We start from the raw sequence: 18,328 nt of genomic DNA on the forward strand, positions 1-18,328 counted from the left end.
GGCCGTTTCCTCGGCGCGATGCGGAATCGACGGGCCGCGAGAGCGACGAAACACGGCTTATCGTCGGGCTCCGCTATCGTGGTAATCGCCGGCGATATATCGTCCCCGCGGATGTAGCCGCGGCAATATCTTCCGAGATTTATGACGCACGGTCCGTTTATGATGCCTTGGGACTGATGGCCGCTCGGAGATAATTCGCGGCGGAATGAGCGTTGCAAGCGCGATGAGACAATACGTGTATGTACACTTACCGGCAGGAATAGCGTTCGTGATGCTGCGACGGCAGCTAGCATACGTGATTTTGGCGTGGGGTGTGTCGAATCTCACACGAAACGCGCGCGTAGACGTGTCGCATAGAACCGGTGACCAAGGACTGAAGGGGAAAGGAACGCGCTCTACTACTACGTCCCCCGTACTCGGCGGTCGAGAGAAGGGAAAGTCACGTACGCCAGCCGCCGTCGCCGCTTTTCGCAGCAAATGCCATATCTGCCTTTTAATGTACATACGCAGCGTTATCGAGACATCTTCCCTCGATCGGTTTCTGCGATATCTCCGTAACAATTAACTGCACGGCTCCTTAATTAGACGACATGTAAAAAGCTATCAAGGATTTATTTAAATAACTAATCAAATCCTTCTTCTTTTTTCAAATTCGATTTTTCATTTTTAAGACATTGGGTTACATTAACTCGATGCAATTAAAAAAAAAAAATAATAAAAAAAAAAAATGTTTTCTTTCTTTCTTTTTAATTTTGTAAACGTGCGAATAAAAAAAATTGTATTATTTTATAAAAATTACGTGTAAGATTATATGATCTTTTATATTCATGCAATTAATAATGAAATTCTCACTGCTATTATTCGTGTAAACTTACTGAATTTTTTACTCGGTAATTTTATATCTATTACAACCGGTAATTTACATATCGCTTTTTTTTTGTTTTTTCTCAGTGTAATTAATACTGAAAAATCGCTGAGGAAATCTTATCGCAAACGAGAGTGTCAAATTCCGTCGATGTAAAACTATTTGGCTTGGAAAATTTTCTCGCTCGGAAACAACAATTTGCGGATGCCTGCAGACAATTTTATGGATCTGGAATATAACGTCGTTTCCATCATTTCGATTCTATTTCCTCGCAGCTCTTGAAAGCATTGCAGTACTCTTGACCCAGCTAAAAGATACAAGGGAAAAAAAAAAAGGAAAAAAAAAAGGGAGAAAAGGGTAGGAAGAGGAGAAGCGGATGAAAAACGCTATGAAACCGTCGCCTAAAATCACTCACGATGTATCTAGAGATCCGCCGAGCGCAACGATAACGACGAATCGACGAGAATAGAGATAACAACAATCCGACGAGACTTCACGGATCAGCTTAATGATTGGCTGCACTTATCTGACCTGATTTCTCAAGCCAAGAGCACTCAAGCCAATTGTATTCTTCGATAGCGAGAGACGGCGCCCAAGCGCTACTGCAATCGTGGCAATCAATCTGATTACTTCTTTTCCGTCGTGCCACGGTAATTGCAACGGATTCCGCAATTCTTAGACGCTACTTATGAATTACGTCCGCGCGAATAAACTGTTAATCGTGCGCTTGTGTCCGCACGGACAGAGAAGAAGTTGGTGTCACGCAAAGAATGTTACTCTGACGTACAATGTAAAAAATATGACCCGCCATAAGAAACGTAAACTTCTTTTCTGTGCGAGATATTTAAATTATACCCTTCTACTTTTATTAAATTTTTTTTTAATATATCGGTAACGCAATTATAGAGATATAAATATTTATAGTTATTTTTAATGCAAATTTACGCGTTATTTTTATCATGTATTTAAGGCGTCAGTTTTGATATTTTGTCGATATCGACCGCGCGCAAGATTACATTTCCAATAAGTAATTAGTATTCTATTATTCCTCCGGTGATTTACCAAAAAAAATTATCTTTCGGGATAAATATCGCTTCATTTAAAGAATTTTTTTTTTTTCCCCTTTTTTTCTTTTTTAAGAAATTGACGATTTAATTATCGTAAAAAACTTTGAATGCTTGACTTGAATCGCTTTTGTCTTCGAAGCCTCAAAAGATATATGCCGTACATTAAATTTAAGTATTTTTTTATTGAAATTTTTGTGTACAAATTGCGCGATGAATATTCCAGATATCGGTATAATTGATCAAATTAATCCGCGGCGCGTCAGATGACAATGGTTAACAAACTTTCAGCGATTTTGCCGTCAAACTTTCTGCCAAGGCTTTTTCGCGAGGAGGCAAACACGGCGAAATAAGTCGTATCGCGTTGGAGGGCTGGTGCATTGTGTTTTCAAAGTAAATCGGGGGGAGGAGGATCCGGAGGGCCGCCACAATCGTGGCAATCAATCGCGCTCCCTTTTCGCCACCTCTTTGTGCAATCAGAGCGCGCTTCATGCCCGGTCGGCTTTTCCGGATGCCGTTTCTCTTCCGGCAACGCGTCTCGCGGCGCTGTCGAGAGTGGAGGGCTCGAAATTTCCCAGGCTGGATTGTCCAGCCGAACCACGGACGTGTAAGGGCATGGACCCTGCGCGCCTATTGTTTGCCGTCTAAGGTATTAATAGTCCGCTCTTACTTCAAGGCCTAAATAACGCTTCAAGACGTTAATTAAGCCTGTATAATTGGCCTAAAACCAATTAGGACTACTCAACACGATCTTAAACACAAGAACCGACTACGAATACCGGCCTGAAAGAATGATGCCAAGAAAGCTGAAGAGAAAACGAGAGAGCCACGGAGAAAGATAGACGTTTGCGCGGGAAGACGGAGAGAAAGAAAGAGTGAAAAAGAGACGAAAACGTAGATTCTCAATCGGCGCCTTCACATTTCTCGCGGGATGCCTAGATCCATCCTTTTTTTTTTTTTTTTTTTTTTTTTGGCGATCGTGGGCTGGACCAGCGACGCGGGCGTTATCGGGCGACGTGCCGAAACTGCAAATCGCCGCGGTCTTCCGGAGAAGAGACCGTCCTAGAGACAGGGAGAGATTGCGGCGGAAACTTTCTCATCCCGGGAGTGGACGGTCATTCGATGAAAACTAATCTGTTCCCGCTTTCACGAGGTGGCGAGTTACAGCGGGATTTCGCTTGTCAGAGAGAAGAATCGAGACGCCGGGCGCGAAGCAGTATTTGCATGGCTCGGTTCATCTTCGGGAAAGGAGTGATAGTCGCCAAACTTTTCGACTTCGCCGTCGCGTACGACTCGAGGAAAACCCTTCACGCCACGCCGGTCCCTTTGATAAAAATTCAAAGCGGATCTCCGAATCCCCGATATTTTTCGAACTAATTGCGAACTGATTTCCTTTCGAGAGAAGAGAAAGGACCCTCGCGGCGTTCAATCAACGACCCCGAGCGAGAGTCTTAAAATTTGAATGCTAAAAAGACCCGCAGTTGAACTTTCTCCGTGAAAGATCAGCGGCGGATTGAATCGAACAATTTCAAGGCAACAAATCGCCGCCACCTATCCGCCTGACGCAGCCCGCAGTCGGTTCTCTATTGTGTTCCGATGCTTCTTCACGGCTTGTGTTTACCTAGTTGGATAACCGCAAACGCCGGCGTTAATTTACCAAATTCAGGCTAGACAATGGGCAGCTCGTTTAGGATCATGCGGGAAGAACAATAGCACTTAGTCGACGATGAGGCTGGGAGCAGCTTGTCTGTTTAACCCTCCAGTTATACTGCATGTATTATACGCGTACATAAGCTTTGGTGCACGAGTGCTCGCGCCCTCGTAAAATGATTGTGTGTATTATTATCCACCAGGCGTTATTTGTTAATTCAACACGACCTGCTTAATTAAGCGTGTCTCGCAAGCGATTGAAGATTTAATGTTATCCGAAACGCAGCCTACTTTTCTGCTTTTTATACAACTTTTTTTTTTTTTTTTTTTTTCTTTACATACATTTTTATTACAATTAATTTATTTTACTTTTGAAAATTGCGTAGCTCGCGTTTAGCGAAAATTAATATATAATAATTTAAAAAATACAAACGTAGCTCTTGCAAATAGTAAAACTTGATATGTATTTATATTTTACCTAAATAAAAGAATTTCAAAAGTATATATGCGTCATTTTGAAATTTCTTTCGTCACAGAAAAACGAGCCGCATTTTCTCGTTCCACGGCGAACACACTTTATTCGCGTGTCAATGCAGCGAAGGTTCGAATAGGATGAAAAAGAGATATCTGTAATCTCGGCCTCCGTCGAGTTTTCCAAACGTTTGACTCCCCCCCCCTTCCCTCAACTTTTCCGCGACAATAAAACTCGTGTTATCTTCCACCGCGAAAATCACCGCGCCAACCTTTCAGGCCCCTTTCCCCCTCGGGCTATTATCTCTTATTATTCGTTTCAAGATTGCATGGGGGTGGACGGGAGCGAGCTGTCTACCGATAAGTTCGCCTAAACGCGACGCTGAATATGTGGCGAGGCCGCATTGTAATTTCATTGTCGGCGCCGCGGCGCATTCAAAATTCCGAGCGTTTGTCGCCTCGAAATGCACTTTTGATAAAAGGTTCAAAGCTCGACCCGTCTTGCCACCTTCGTGAAAGGCAGACGTCGTCGATCTAAAAAAAAGTCCCGCTCGCGCGAGCTGCATGGGAACCCGATCACGCGCTATCGCGAGGAACGATTGAGGGATCCTTCGAGATTCGATTTTTCACGACGCGTCTCGAGTCGCCCATATCTCGCGAATTGCGCGAGTTGCGTCTCGATAATTAAGGCCGCCGCTGGTTAATTTTTGCCGGCATTGTGGAAGGAAAAAAAAACCAAAAAAAGCAGACGGAGGAAGAACTCTTATTTCGAGATTCGCCGAGGGATTCGTCAAACAGGATCTTTCTCTTTTATTTGAACAGATCTCCCGGATTTTCCTTCGTTTCCGGGATCTCTTTGTGCGGGTAATAAAATATGCGCGGCGGTATTGATTTGCGGAATTTGAGAGTTCGCAAAAATCTGGGCCGTCGTCGGTGAAATTAAGAATTCCTGAAACGCGGCGTCCGCGACGCGCCCGGGATTTACGACGGTGGACCAAGTGCGTGTAGAGGAGCCGAGAATCCGCGAAGCAACGTAGCTGCGAAATTCAAGATTTATTACGCCGCCCGTGTCTTGGACGCGTCTCTCTCGTTTCGCGCGAAGAGTCATTTAGCCGCGCGACAAACGGCGAATCGCTTACGCAGAACGGAACGAAGGCGATCCCGCGCGTGTGGAGGAACGCGCGTTCTGCCCCAGAAACTTTGCAAGTAGCGCGCGAGATTTAATTATTGCCGATCAAATTCCTGAGGGGAACAATTAATTCCGCAATCAGCGACGCGACGCTTCTATTTACGGCGGTCACGTAACCGCCCCTTTTAAGAGGTTGTAATTAGAATTGTTCGCGACGGCAGATTTGTTCCTGCCGCTGTTCGCGAAGCCATCACGCGTAAAAGTAAAAACAGTCGCGTCACGAAAAAATCATACGATTCTAAAAAAAATTGTTTCTTTTTTTTAAATAAAGAAAGTTATTAAATTTTCGCATAAAAATTAAAATATACAAATATACTTGAAAGTATATTCAATATATTAATTACATGTTAATAATATTACATATTAATTTTTGCGTGTAATATTTTTCACATCGGTGATTTCGAAGAGAATACCTTATCACAATTTTTTTCGCACACTTTTCGCGATTTCGATCGCATAAACGCGGTGAAAAGAGAATCAAAAGATTGGATAAATATGCACTTTGTAGAAAAAAAAAAAAAAATTATATAAACATGTTATATCAAGCTTTTTTTCATGATTCACATCCCCCCTCCCCCCGATTCAATCCCCCCGAGGTTATAGCCTGCCTTCCCTATTTCCAGCTTCTCCGTCGCTTTACAGAAACGACGGGGATGTTATTAAAATTTTCTCACTATCGATGGAATTTCAATAACGACTGTCAAAGCAGCTGTCGCCCGAGCGCATTAATTCCGGGAACGGGAAAGTTACGCGTCCCGGGATCGCAGTAATCCGCGAGCGGCTGCGTCGCGAAAAATCACGTCGACTCCGAAACGAAGCCGGGTACGTGCCCATAGTTTCCTTTCAGGACGTGGCTTTTCCGAGCGTTATCGCAAACGACGGAGATAGCGGACGCCCGGAGATGGAGCCCCGACAAGGCACGGCCGAGCGTTATTACACGAGGCTCGTTATCGCGCGTGCAGATAACACTTGGCGAACGTGGCCGCGCAATACTTTACCGCTTTACGTAAATAGCTTTTTGTAATACGTTATTCTCGGACGCGCCTCTCATTTAATAATATAATTTCAAGGAGAACGCGCGAGAGAGACGTGTCGGATAATGATAATCGGTTACGCGACGGGCGAATAATCTCATTCTTCGCCGCATTCCTCGCAGGGTTGTAGAGAACAACGCGAGGCGGTAGGGATCGTAGATGGACAAAGGGCTCGGGCTTGTCAAGCAGTGGATGCAAATTATCATTTCAATGCAAATGCCAGGCCGATATTATTATAACGAGCGTTCGAACGCGACGCCAGGGGTACCCCGGCGCTCGAAAACTTGCCGTGCAAATAATGGAAATAAAGCACGCTCCGCGCGGTAATAACTTCCCGTCTTCGAGAGGCGCCCGGGAACAGAGTTGCGCGTTCGGCGGCTGTAACACCATCGGGGAGGAATGGAAAATCCTGTTGGATTTAAAGTGAAATAACGGGCGGCGGCGAATACCTCCTTCGCGGGGACGCAGCTGCTTCCCGATTTTTCGCATCGCTTCGGGAAAGGGTGGTAAGAAGGAATAGAAATATTCCCTTGATGTTACCGGCGGCGGTATGCGCGAATAGTTTTAATTAAAAAAAAAAAAAGAGCCACGACGACGGAGTTTACTGCGAGAGCGGTCGAGGTAGCAATTTCCGGATTAGCCGCCGCTCGTCGACAGCTTACGTGACGCGCCGCCTAATTGCGCGTTAATTAGAACAAATTAAAAACAACGCCAGCGAGAAACCGGCCGCGAGGACGGCGAATCTCGCGTTGTTTTCGTTCTACCGCATATCTCGTTCTTTCTTTCCTTTTTTCTTTTCTTTTTTTTTTCTCTTTTTGCTGGTTTTTTTATTACTCTTTTTGTTGTTTTTTTTTGTTTTATTATTATTCTCATATCAATCACACGAAACTCTCCCGCACCGCGGATTTTATTTTATTCCATTACGGGAAGAACGCAACCGCGACGGCATGTGAGGCGCAGCGGATAGTTTCATTCTTCATCCGCGGAATCATGAAATAGCCCGAAACTCTCTATTTGTCGAATTTTCCATCACAAACTGCTCGGCAACTTTTTGTGCCACGCGCGAACCTCTAGAATCATCCTGGCCTCCATTTAGCCGTGACATTTTTCCCGCGAAAATTACGGAAAAACAAACTTAACGCGTTTTCGATGTGCTCGCGATTGTTTTTTTGTTTATTGCTACAAGCAATAAAAATTTTAATTGATTAAAAAAAAAATACAGTTGACAGCTAAATTTCGTTTAAATTTGTTGTTATTGCTAATTCCATTAAAGTCGCGTGGGTGTGACAAAAATTGGGAACGTAAATCTTAAGCAAATGAAACAATCTCCCTCAAGCCACATAAAATAGAGTAGAGATGAAGCCATACGGTGTACTGCAAAAATGGCTAACTCATGTACTCTGGGATAGCGCGAAGTATAATATTGTCCCTTTGTGTCCGTCCTAGCAGCCCTTGGGCGTTACTGCCGTTTTGTAAATAAATCATAATCTACGGTCCGGTGAGATGTACAACGTATAACAAACAGGGAACAAATTTCTAGCGCGCCTATCTTCCTAATTTCGCTATTAAAGCATATCCTGCGATCTGTTACAAAAGTAAGAATATTTATGTCTATTAAGTTATTATACATAAAAAATAATAAAAATATCACAGACAAAAATATTCTTGCAAAACCCGATATTTTAAACAAATCAATTCTTACGAAAATAACACACTGATAACATATCGACAAATTAATAAAGAAAAATTATCACGTACTAAAATTGTAACGAGCAAAACAATAATTACAAGTTTTTGATTTTTATGCAGAAAATATTGGAAAGCGATACAGATTAATTTTGAATTGGAAGTTTGTTTAAATATTAATCTGGTCATTAAAAAAATCAGATACGTGGTTTTATGTGCGTTTATCCTAAAGGGGTCTTTAATATTTTTTACATTTTTTTTTTTATTTTTTACGACTCAACGCGGGTATAAAATGCGCAGCATGACAAAATACATTTAATAGCGCGAAACTATAAACGCGTTATATTATGTTAAAACTAGAGAAATGAGTTTTTCATAACTACGCCGCTGTGGAAAAGCGGACGGGAAATACAGTCGGGATAAAAACAGATTTTAATTCAGCCCCATAAAACTTTTGTGAATGACAAAGGTTTTCCGGCTGTAAAGATCCGGGGCTCTAAGGGAAGATTTTCTCGGTACAAGACCCACCTATTCCGACATTCAATGCAAATGTGACTCGGCTAAAATACGTATCAGACCGCAGGAAACTTTCGTTCGCTGTATGAAATTCGCTGGATAACTTTCACTCGCCGAGCGAGAAACCTCAAATCCGAAAAAGCGAGCCTCTGTCAAAATGCACCGCTCCGCATATTTAATGCAAATGTTCGATTAAAATTCTGGCCGGGTCGAAACTTTCTGCGTGTGGAGGGGAAATTCATTACGTAACTTGCGTGCGTTATAAAAGATTCAGTTTAAAAAAAAAAAAAATATATAAAAATGTAAAAAAAAGAAACGTGCGTAGTTTAAAACAAACTATCATAACATTTGATGTAAAAGCCACATTAAAATTTCAGCGTGTCTGAAATAATTTTTTTCCGTACGACAAGGAAAACTAGCGGATAGCTGATTAAAACTGGAGATAATTTTCACTTCGTATTGACAGACGAGCGAAATAACGGTTACCAATTAATTTTTTACATTACAGAGAATCAACGTCCGGCGGTTGAATCACGAAAAAAAAATGCTGATTTAATCAAACACCTTATTTAATCTAGATTTATCAAACCGAAATTTCTGCTCAAAAAACATTTTTTCCACGCAACGATAAAAATTTTCAAGTAATTACTCTCTGCGAGAAGAAATCGCGAATGCGAAAAGGAATATAAAATCACCATCACGGCAACGAAAGCTAACGCATACGAAGAGAAACTTGTCATACGAATTTTGCCGTAAAAATCTCGCAATACAGTTACGTTTCTATATTTCGTATCCCGATTGCAAGTTGTAAAATTGCACTGTAGTAAAAGATTTAATAAACTTATACAAATAATAAGAGTTTCGGGTTTGCGCAAATATAGAAAAAAAATTACAATAATTTACATGTAATTTTTACTATTCTTATGTCTACAAAATTAATAATTAAATTTCTGCAACTATTATTTGTAAGAATTCACTAAATATTTTACATTTATTATAAGAGCAATTTACATGTAATTTTTTGTATAATGTAATGTTGGATGGGAAATAAATTTGCGATTCGCATTACGTGAATCGCAAATTACAATAGCAGCGTGGATGGAAGGCAGCGTTAACATTCGAAACGCGGGGACGCATTCGCGGACGGTTCGGACGCAGTTTCCGTGCCAAGCCGGCCGCTCGATCGGAGTAATACATCGCAATTTTAATCTTTTGGGTGCAATACTGGCGTGCGATATACGTACGTGGCCCGCGCGTATATTGACGAATAAATACCGGAATAAACGATGCTCGTGCGCGCGCGACGCTCGATTAAAGGACGAAATTGGAAAATTCGATCTGCGGCCAGCTCGCGAAGAAAATCGCGAGATACTGTTTCGCCGCACGCGATTGGTTTATCAAGATTTTTTTTTTCAAATTTATATCTCACTCCGTCGTGATATTTTATATCTCTTTTCGCGTTTGTAACGTACGCTCGTAGCTCGGTTTCCTTTCTTTAGACACCAAATAATGGCAGCTGTATTGATTGATATGTCGATTATTTCAATGTGAAGTCTATCGATTTGATGTCGGTTCTGTTAACGAATGCTTCCTGCTTTCAATTTTTTTTTATTTAATATTCCAAATGATATATTTATATTCGATGCAAGAGTTAAAACAATACGTACGTCACGCGGTATGAAAATAACTTGTACAGTCACAAACAACTTATAGTCGCAACCTTTCATTTTTAAAAATGAGTTTCGGGAATACGTATTTTGATGCAGAATGTATACCATCTCTTTCGTTCATATGCAAGATACATATAATGTTATCAAACGTATATGGACGAGACTGAATTTAAAGAGTATAACGTTTTTATTAATGTTTCTAATAATCAATATTAAATGATCGCGGGACATACGTGTCATTAAAAATTATGCTATACATTGTATATGCAAATTTAACGACATCATAACGATTTATCGCGCGCAAACAATAAAAAAGACTCTCATTCTGTATTTAAATACGCAGAAAAAGAAGTTTTAAAATCAATAAAAAATGAGATTGCGGGTTGCCATAGAAGTTAAGTAGTTAAAGTAACATCAGTGCTTATTATTCAAATTTGACAGATAATTGTTTTAATAATTATAGCAGTTGGTTTAATAACGCCAGTAATGAATGAACTACTTATGTCTGAGTCTCGCAACCTCACTGTTTAATTGGGTTTACAGCACTTTTTATTTTTCCAGTGCGTAATTAAGCAAATTAAAAAAAAATGTGTTGCAACCGACTGTACGTCGTCGACTTCTCCGTTCTTCACTTTCGACCGTGATCCAGTTAAAGAGAGCGGAGACTTACCGACGCTTCCGGAAGTCGTCAAGCTAATTCGATAGACCCACCCCATGCTGTACTGCTGCCGCGAGCGGTCCCGATAAATCGCGGACGGTCTCGAGTTTGCGAAAACGATTCCGGGTGAATTTATTCGGCCGTTGCTGGCGACAGTATCGATTGCGAAACTTCGGGAACTACTTAAAACTTTCTCCGCTATTTTTCCTCCTGCAAACTCGCCCTCTTTCCCCTCAGTTCCCTCCCTCCAATCGCTTGCTCGATTCGACTCATTTACAGTTACGAGAGGGTCATCCCTTTCCCGACGAGATACCCATCGAAGTGACTTGCATTACACGCCGAAACTTCATCTCTGCTTTCATGCGGTGTTATGTTTTTTTTTTCTTTTTTTCTTTTTTTTTTTTTCCTCGCAGAGCATTTGGCGTGCACAGGCTTTTTTCGACAATTCCGAGCGAATAAACGTTTCCCCATTTACGATTTGGGATTAAGGTCAACTTGTATGGAGTCCGCTCGGATAAAATTATTGAAAAAGAGAGCTACGGCGTACGAAGGCTTTTTACGCTGGATCCGCGGCACTTCGGCTGGAAATTGGAAATAAGAGCCCGATCGATTCGATATGATATCAATCACCCGACCTTATATTCTTAGAGAAACACAATTATGTCGAAAGGATATTCGATAACTGATAAAACCAGCATCCTTGAAGCGATGCTTCGTCGGTAAGAGATATTTTTCCTCCCCTTTCTTTATATTCCGCGCCATTTATGGTAATATTATAATTCGTAAACTAAAACTCGTACAAAATATATTCAATTTTGTATTATAGGGATGTAAAAGTTTAATTCACCTAAATATTTTTCCCTTTTATGTTAGATGTTTCTAATTCTTCGACCCTGCTTGTCCTAATCTTGCGGAGAAGAAAAAAGACGTAAAAATCCGGCTACCTCATCTCAGATCTTACGTTGCGAACACGAAGATTCCAAAATCCGTCCCGGTCCAAGATACTTTAGATCTGCGCGCGGAATGCAAAAATTTCCAACTCCAAAGTGATACCCGGTCTCAGACATTAGCCGGGTAACGTTATTCGGAAGGGTAACGATCGGCATGTCGAGAGAAGGCTGCATTCCGAGCGAGCGCTCTCGAGTTACCCAATTACGCGGACGGATTGTTGACTCCTTTCAACTCGTTCTTGCGATCCGTTCCACATTAAGCTCGCGGGATGAGCACGAGTTTGCTTACGAGAACAGCGAAGTGGAGAGAGAGCGAGAGAGAAAGAGAGAGGGGTGCGGGGGTGATAAAAGCATTGATGCCGCGCATCTTCCGGATGCTACCGATCGCTAATGGAATCGCACACGTCGCCGGTGCGGGGGTTGTAGATACAGCCGCACATGCACGCGGGGCGAACTATTCGGCAAACACGGATTCCAGGTTGAATGGCAAATTGCGCCGATATACGGTACAATGCGCGCGCGGAGTGAGAGAGACTCCCCGGGAAACGTGACTTCTCCTCCAGGAAGCGGGACCGCCGCGGATAAATACTCGACTCGAGGCTCTAAGTATCGAGAACTCGAGTGGAAATTTTGGTTTTACGTCTAATGAGGTTGGCGATAGGTAAGCTTATGTCGAGTCGCAATTTCGAGATTGACGCTATAAATACGATATAATTCTAATCTTGCTAGTCGAAATTCTGCCTGAACATCTTGATATTGCGTACACGTTTGTCTCTCTCTCTCTCTCTCATTCTCTTTCTCTCTCCGTGCCTTTCCTGATCGCAGTTTAGAGGCGAGCGATGCCTCAAGCCGTTTACTGCTGCTGCGGCGAACCTGGGGGATTCGAGATTGTATATGGGGCTTACGGTATATCCGCGCAACACCGGTTCTGCGTGCACGAGCAACGAAACACCATTCAAACGCCGACATCGTCAGCTGGTGCAGATATTTCTCCCGCGTCTTTAGCATCCGCGCTCGCTTGCGCAGCGCGTTGCCATAAATCGATGTGTCTAATGCAATTAACGACCCTACCAGTTGATTTTAACGAAAGGCAAGTCGATTATTACTTCTTCGATTTTATTTATCGCGTTTTACCTTTAACTCTTTCATATTTTCTATTTAATGTTACTGCATTCAAGATCCCTAAAATTCCATTACCCAACCGAAATTACCGTCACGACAAAAATCGCCGAGTATAAACTAAACTATTATTTAATTTATTTCAAAAATAAATTTGCAGAAATATGAGTCGTATTTTTAACATTTACAAAATTTTTATACTTTGACATTTAATATTATTTAAAAAAAAAAAGATAAAAGGAGGGTTACTTGCTTTCAACGTTTGAACTACCCGATGAAGCGCTTCCCGATAAATTACGGCGATCTTCGCAGCCGTGTACTCGCGCTGTAAAAGATAAGTGCGGCGGGCAACTGCGATCACGAAGCAAATTGTCCTCCTTTCGCCCGGCCAGCGATCGTTCCGATTTCACCCTCCACTGAGGTGACGAGAATTTTTCGCTGCGGAAAGGGTCCACGGGACCGTCGGGTGGGCGAAGGGTAGCTGGGGGGACGAGCAACCAGTCGATGGCCGTTCCTTTTTGTCGTCGCGGAAAAACGCCGCCGTTAAACTTTTTCCGATGCGCCCGGGGCACGAGTAAAATATCGAGTAAATGCGCCCACTGCAGCCGGGCGCCCATTAATTCGACGGGGACGAGGGAAAAGCTTAACCCTGCCAACCCCCCGCGCGCCCGAGAAGTTCGCGTACATATTTACCGGGTTCGGCCCGTCTTTATCTCCCGGTCGAGGAAGTCAGGTTTTCATTTGCCTCGTGATCGCGAAGATAAAAGCCGGCTGATGAGTGCTACGAAGACTGGAAGTCCGCCCTTCGCCCCGTCCCCCCCCCCAAATAAATATTTTATTATTTCTTAGCCGCTGGGGATGTTGACTTTCGGAGGATTACATTTGCCCCGGAATTTGCTCAACGCGTTACGACTGCGTTACTTTAGAAAATAGAAGACTGCCTTGTAATTAGATTTATAATAAAATAAAATTTAATTAAATGTAGTTAATAAAAATGTATCAAGTTTAATTCCTATGCGGTAAGAATAATTTAGTTTTTTTTTTTTTTTTTTTCTAAAAGACATAAATTTTTTTGTAAAAATCAGTATTCTGAGAGTTAGACGTGAAACCTCGATAACGCGTGTTAAATCGTTTCTTAACCCGATCCGAAATCGCAAAGACCTGGAGAGGATCGCAATGTGCATTGCAAATGCACATTTAAAATATGAATACAAAATCGTTAGCCTTGAGCAACGTGTGCGTTATTATAATACGTGGCGTTTGATTGCTCTTGGACGTTGGACAGCTGTTACGATTTGGACAGTTGGTTGATATTGACAGCCAAACGAGCGTTCAACCGCAATGCATATACATAAGCCGACCCACTGATGTTCGCGTCGCACTTCCGCCTATATGGGACACTACCGTTTTATGAGAAAACGTTACGCTTGAGTGCAAGACTGCATTCTGCCGAGCTCGTGGAAAAATCATTGCCCGGTATACACTCACATTACTTTTAAGGCTGGAAATTGCGATTCGGTTTTTCAGATATCTAGATATTCGAATTACACACGAAAATTATTATCCTATTATTCAAGCTCAGATTCTAAAACTATTATTTATATAGTTTCGACATTTTTTTAGCTCTAATTACGGAAATATAACGCTGCGTATTTTATTGTTCGTAAAAAAAAAGTAAATTATTATGCGTTACTATATCACGGCTTGTTAAAAATTTATTTTGTTTGTTTTTTTTCTAACTCGACCTTCTGAAATAACACAAATTCATAGATTCGCAATTTTTTTGATCGCAGTCAAATCTACCGCGAGATCATAAAGTGATCCAAATCATGTTTTGTAACGGTGCAGTTCTAGTTATTTACCGGCTTCAAAATTCACGAGTCATTCGGACTCACTTTATTTCGCGATTGTGACGTCAATATTTCAAAATCTCATAAATGCTTAAAAGGCTAAGTTTGCAATCTGTTGCATTCGCGATTCATGCCCGAGCTGAGAGTCACCGCTTTTTTTTTTTTCCTCTCTGACATATTTGGTATCTTAATAAATTCGGGCCGTTCAATTTATTTACAATTTATTTTGTTACGTTCCCAATTTCCATTATCTTGCAGTTTATTTTATCCGCCTTCCTGGTCACGGGCCACCTCGTGGCCGGCGTTTTCACGCCCGGAATTAACCTCCATATTGGCTCGCGGTGTCTATTGGCAATCGATCGAGTGTTCAGCCAACCACCATGAATATGCACGAGAGAGTACTTCTAGAAAACGTTTCCCGGCGAACACTCCCGTCGAATGTGCACTATCGGCTGTTTGATCATCGTGTTCGGTAACACAATGGAAATTTGCAATTTACTTCGTTGACTTCTAAGTCGCAAATCGTTCGAAAATACACGCGAATGTCACGCAAAAACAGTGTATAAAAAAATACTGCATAATGACAGCTGGATAAATGCTCGATCAACATCAGAACCGTGCCCTTAAATTTTAAACTAAATTATGTCTAATTAATTCACGACGTATAAATTTATTAGACTTTTTCTACTAAAGACCCGTTATTCTATAGATTAATTAATCTAAACTTACTATTAAAAATTATTATATCGTTGAGAACTTGTTATACAACTGCGAACATTAATCTAGCTACCTATCAATGTCCAAAAAATAAAAAAAACAAAATCTTTATAAAAGTAATCGTACAAAGAAACTTACGTTAAACGCTTCGTGCTTTTTCCGTGATATGTTTTTAATCTTTCATTATAATTTCCGCGTAACGTTTTCGCGACGCTACCTAAATAGATAACACATTTAAAATAAACCGCTTTCGAGTCGTTGCGGAAAAAGAGAGTTAAAAAAATATAAAAAAAATAATAATAATCCGTGAAATAAAAATGGTTCTACAATTTTGATATTCACCGTCGGAATAATATTTCAATATATGCCACGCGATACGTCGTAATCGGAGGCTCTTTTAGCTTCCTCGAATTGCGCTATCTCGAATTGCGGGTCGTATCGTGCACATGTTATTTCTATGTTTTTTTTTTTATAAAAGAAAAAAAAAATATATATATATAAACTGTATAACGGAGGCGCGCGTGCACCACGAAATAACGGTCGATTTATGCCTCCGTTTGTTAGCAGCGACGTCGCAGCGGCAATGCGGTGACGATTCATTCGGAGTTTAACGCACAAAAGCCCTGGGTGTACCCATTAGCGAGATACTTCGGGATCCAGTTGAATGCGAAAGCCGCGTTTAATGGCGGGGAATGCGAAACTATCGATAAAGTTTCCCGTTTCCAACCACGGCGGAGAGTCAAAGAGGTCGTCCGCGGCCTTGTAATTCGACTTTTGTGCCACCACGAGAGAAGCGAATGACATCATAGTATTATATCAACATTTGGATAATCCTTCGTGAATTCTGATCTTTACGCGATAACGATATTCCAGCTACAACAAACTCCGCCGTTCGGTAACTAACAAGAAGGCATAGATAAGACAGACATATTTACTGGAAACTGAACTATTTTTTCACGACGCACTCGAACGCATTCGTCCAGAAATTTCCGAGCGCGCTAATTAATTTGATTGCCCGACGTGTAAGTGCGGCGCGTAAAAGTCGATTCCGTGTTCACGTTAATTAATAAATTACAAATATAATCAGCGATACGTAATTGGCGTGTCGTTATTGATTGCATATTAAATTGTGTTACGATGATAAATGATTTCCTTGTACGCGGGACGCGAGTATGAAATCGCGCGTGCCTGTATAATAAATCATCGCGCGTGGTCTTACAATTCGAGGCCCGTGGCGCACCGAAACAAGAAGCTTGGATCATCTCGCAGGCAGCTCGGCTACTTCGCAATTACGATTTTAATTATAAACGGGCGTTACTACCGCTGGCTTGACGAAGCCGTCGTCGCTTCTATCCGCGCGACGTACTCTTGATTTGCGAAATTAAGCGAAAATATTTATGAGCAATTTACACGCGGCCGATATTACGCGCTGCATGTTTCACGCGCGTTGTCGTCGTCGTCGTCTGACGGTGTTTCATCGACCGCGGGACTTTGTCGCAAGTTAAATGCGGTCGCCGTCGGGCTTATCCCCGGCCTGAAATATCCCTTGAATTATTGACGAACTGCCGCTTTTGACTCTTGATAAAAGAAACGTCAACCCCTTTATTCCCCGTATAATGAGTCGCGCGGTAACTAACCTCGCCTGACAAAAGAATTCTCCCCCGTAACGCTTTATAAATTTTTCATTATCAATGAGAATTGTACTTAAAAAAAAAAAAAAAAAAAATAACGGACAGAAATTTTTCAACTTGACGAAACAATTTTACGTACATCAATCTGTTGTATTTTCTCGCCCCGCGTATTTATTGTGTCGTGTATTTTAACTTAGCGCAGTGTACGGACAAATACAGCTGATTTTAAGCGAATTCAGTGAAAACGGTGGCTGCGGTCAGACACGGCTGACCTAACCTCGCTTCTATCACTAACGCGCCGCGCTCCAAAGACGTACCGCGTACTCGTATTAAAATAAACCATACCTATCTACGCTGTGATGCACGTCAAACGTGCAATAAATGGGGAATATGTGGTAATATTAGGGTACTATCGTATCATTTTAGCCCTCAGGGTGAGCACTCGACAAAGGAACGAGTCTACGCTGCGACGTATGATTCTCAAATAACGCCAAGACGCAATTTTCGACGTCGACGTTTATTAAGTAAATAATTTATACAATAAAAAACTATTTATTAATAAATTATTGTTTGCACAACTATTAGATTTTTAATATAAGATTTAAATTTAGCATTTAAAATTGTTAACGGCGAAGGCAAAAATCAGGTTAATATATTTAGTGATTCTAATTATAAGTTTGCATACTTGCGCTCATACTTCTTTTTTATATCTTCAGCTCGTTTATCTTTTATCTCCTGCTTCCGCATGCAAAATACACTTGCAACCAGGCATAGCAAACGGTGGATCGTAAAAAAAAAGTTGTGCAATAAAGATTCTTTCTTTTTTACATCACCTATTCAGAAAAAATGTAGTTCCCGCGATACATTATCACAAAAAGATCCGAGATTCTCGGTGAAAACTTTTAAATCGAAAATGAAAAACTGAGGGGAGAGTTTGGAAACTCGGCGAAGCGGCATTGTTAGAGTAAAGAACGATCGCGGGATAAATTATCAGGGTCGCCCGCGCGAAATATCGAGAGTGATTCGCGAATCGAGGTAACTCTGCTATCACTCGCGTTGTTGCGTCGCTCCTCAAACATGCGCAACTGGTCAACGCGGTCGGGAAAATTGCGAATAGTTATTACGACTCGGACATCCGCGCACTGTACGGGTAGCATGTTGAGGCAAATAGCGGCAGCCAGTACGAACTTCCAAATGTTTGGTGAGCTTGCATTAGCGTTTCCCCCTAGAGTACCCGAGAAGCCACGAGCACTTCCCT

At 41.7% G+C, this 18,328-nt stretch overlaps 1 protein-coding gene across 6 annotated transcripts in view; it reads left to right on the plus strand.

Moving 5' to 3' along the window:
- The window catches only part of LOC139105488 (cysteine-rich secretory protein 1), a 48,640-nt gene that overhangs the window by 16,182 nt on the left and 14,130 nt on the right, over positions 1-18,328 (plus strand). The window lies entirely within an intron of this gene.

The sequence above is a fragment of the Cardiocondyla obscurior genome, linkage group LG09, assembly GCF_019399895.1.
Source record: "Cardiocondyla obscurior isolate alpha-2009 linkage group LG09, Cobs3.1, whole genome shotgun sequence".
Lineage (NCBI taxonomy): Eukaryota > Metazoa > Arthropoda > Insecta > Hymenoptera > Formicidae > Cardiocondyla > Cardiocondyla obscurior.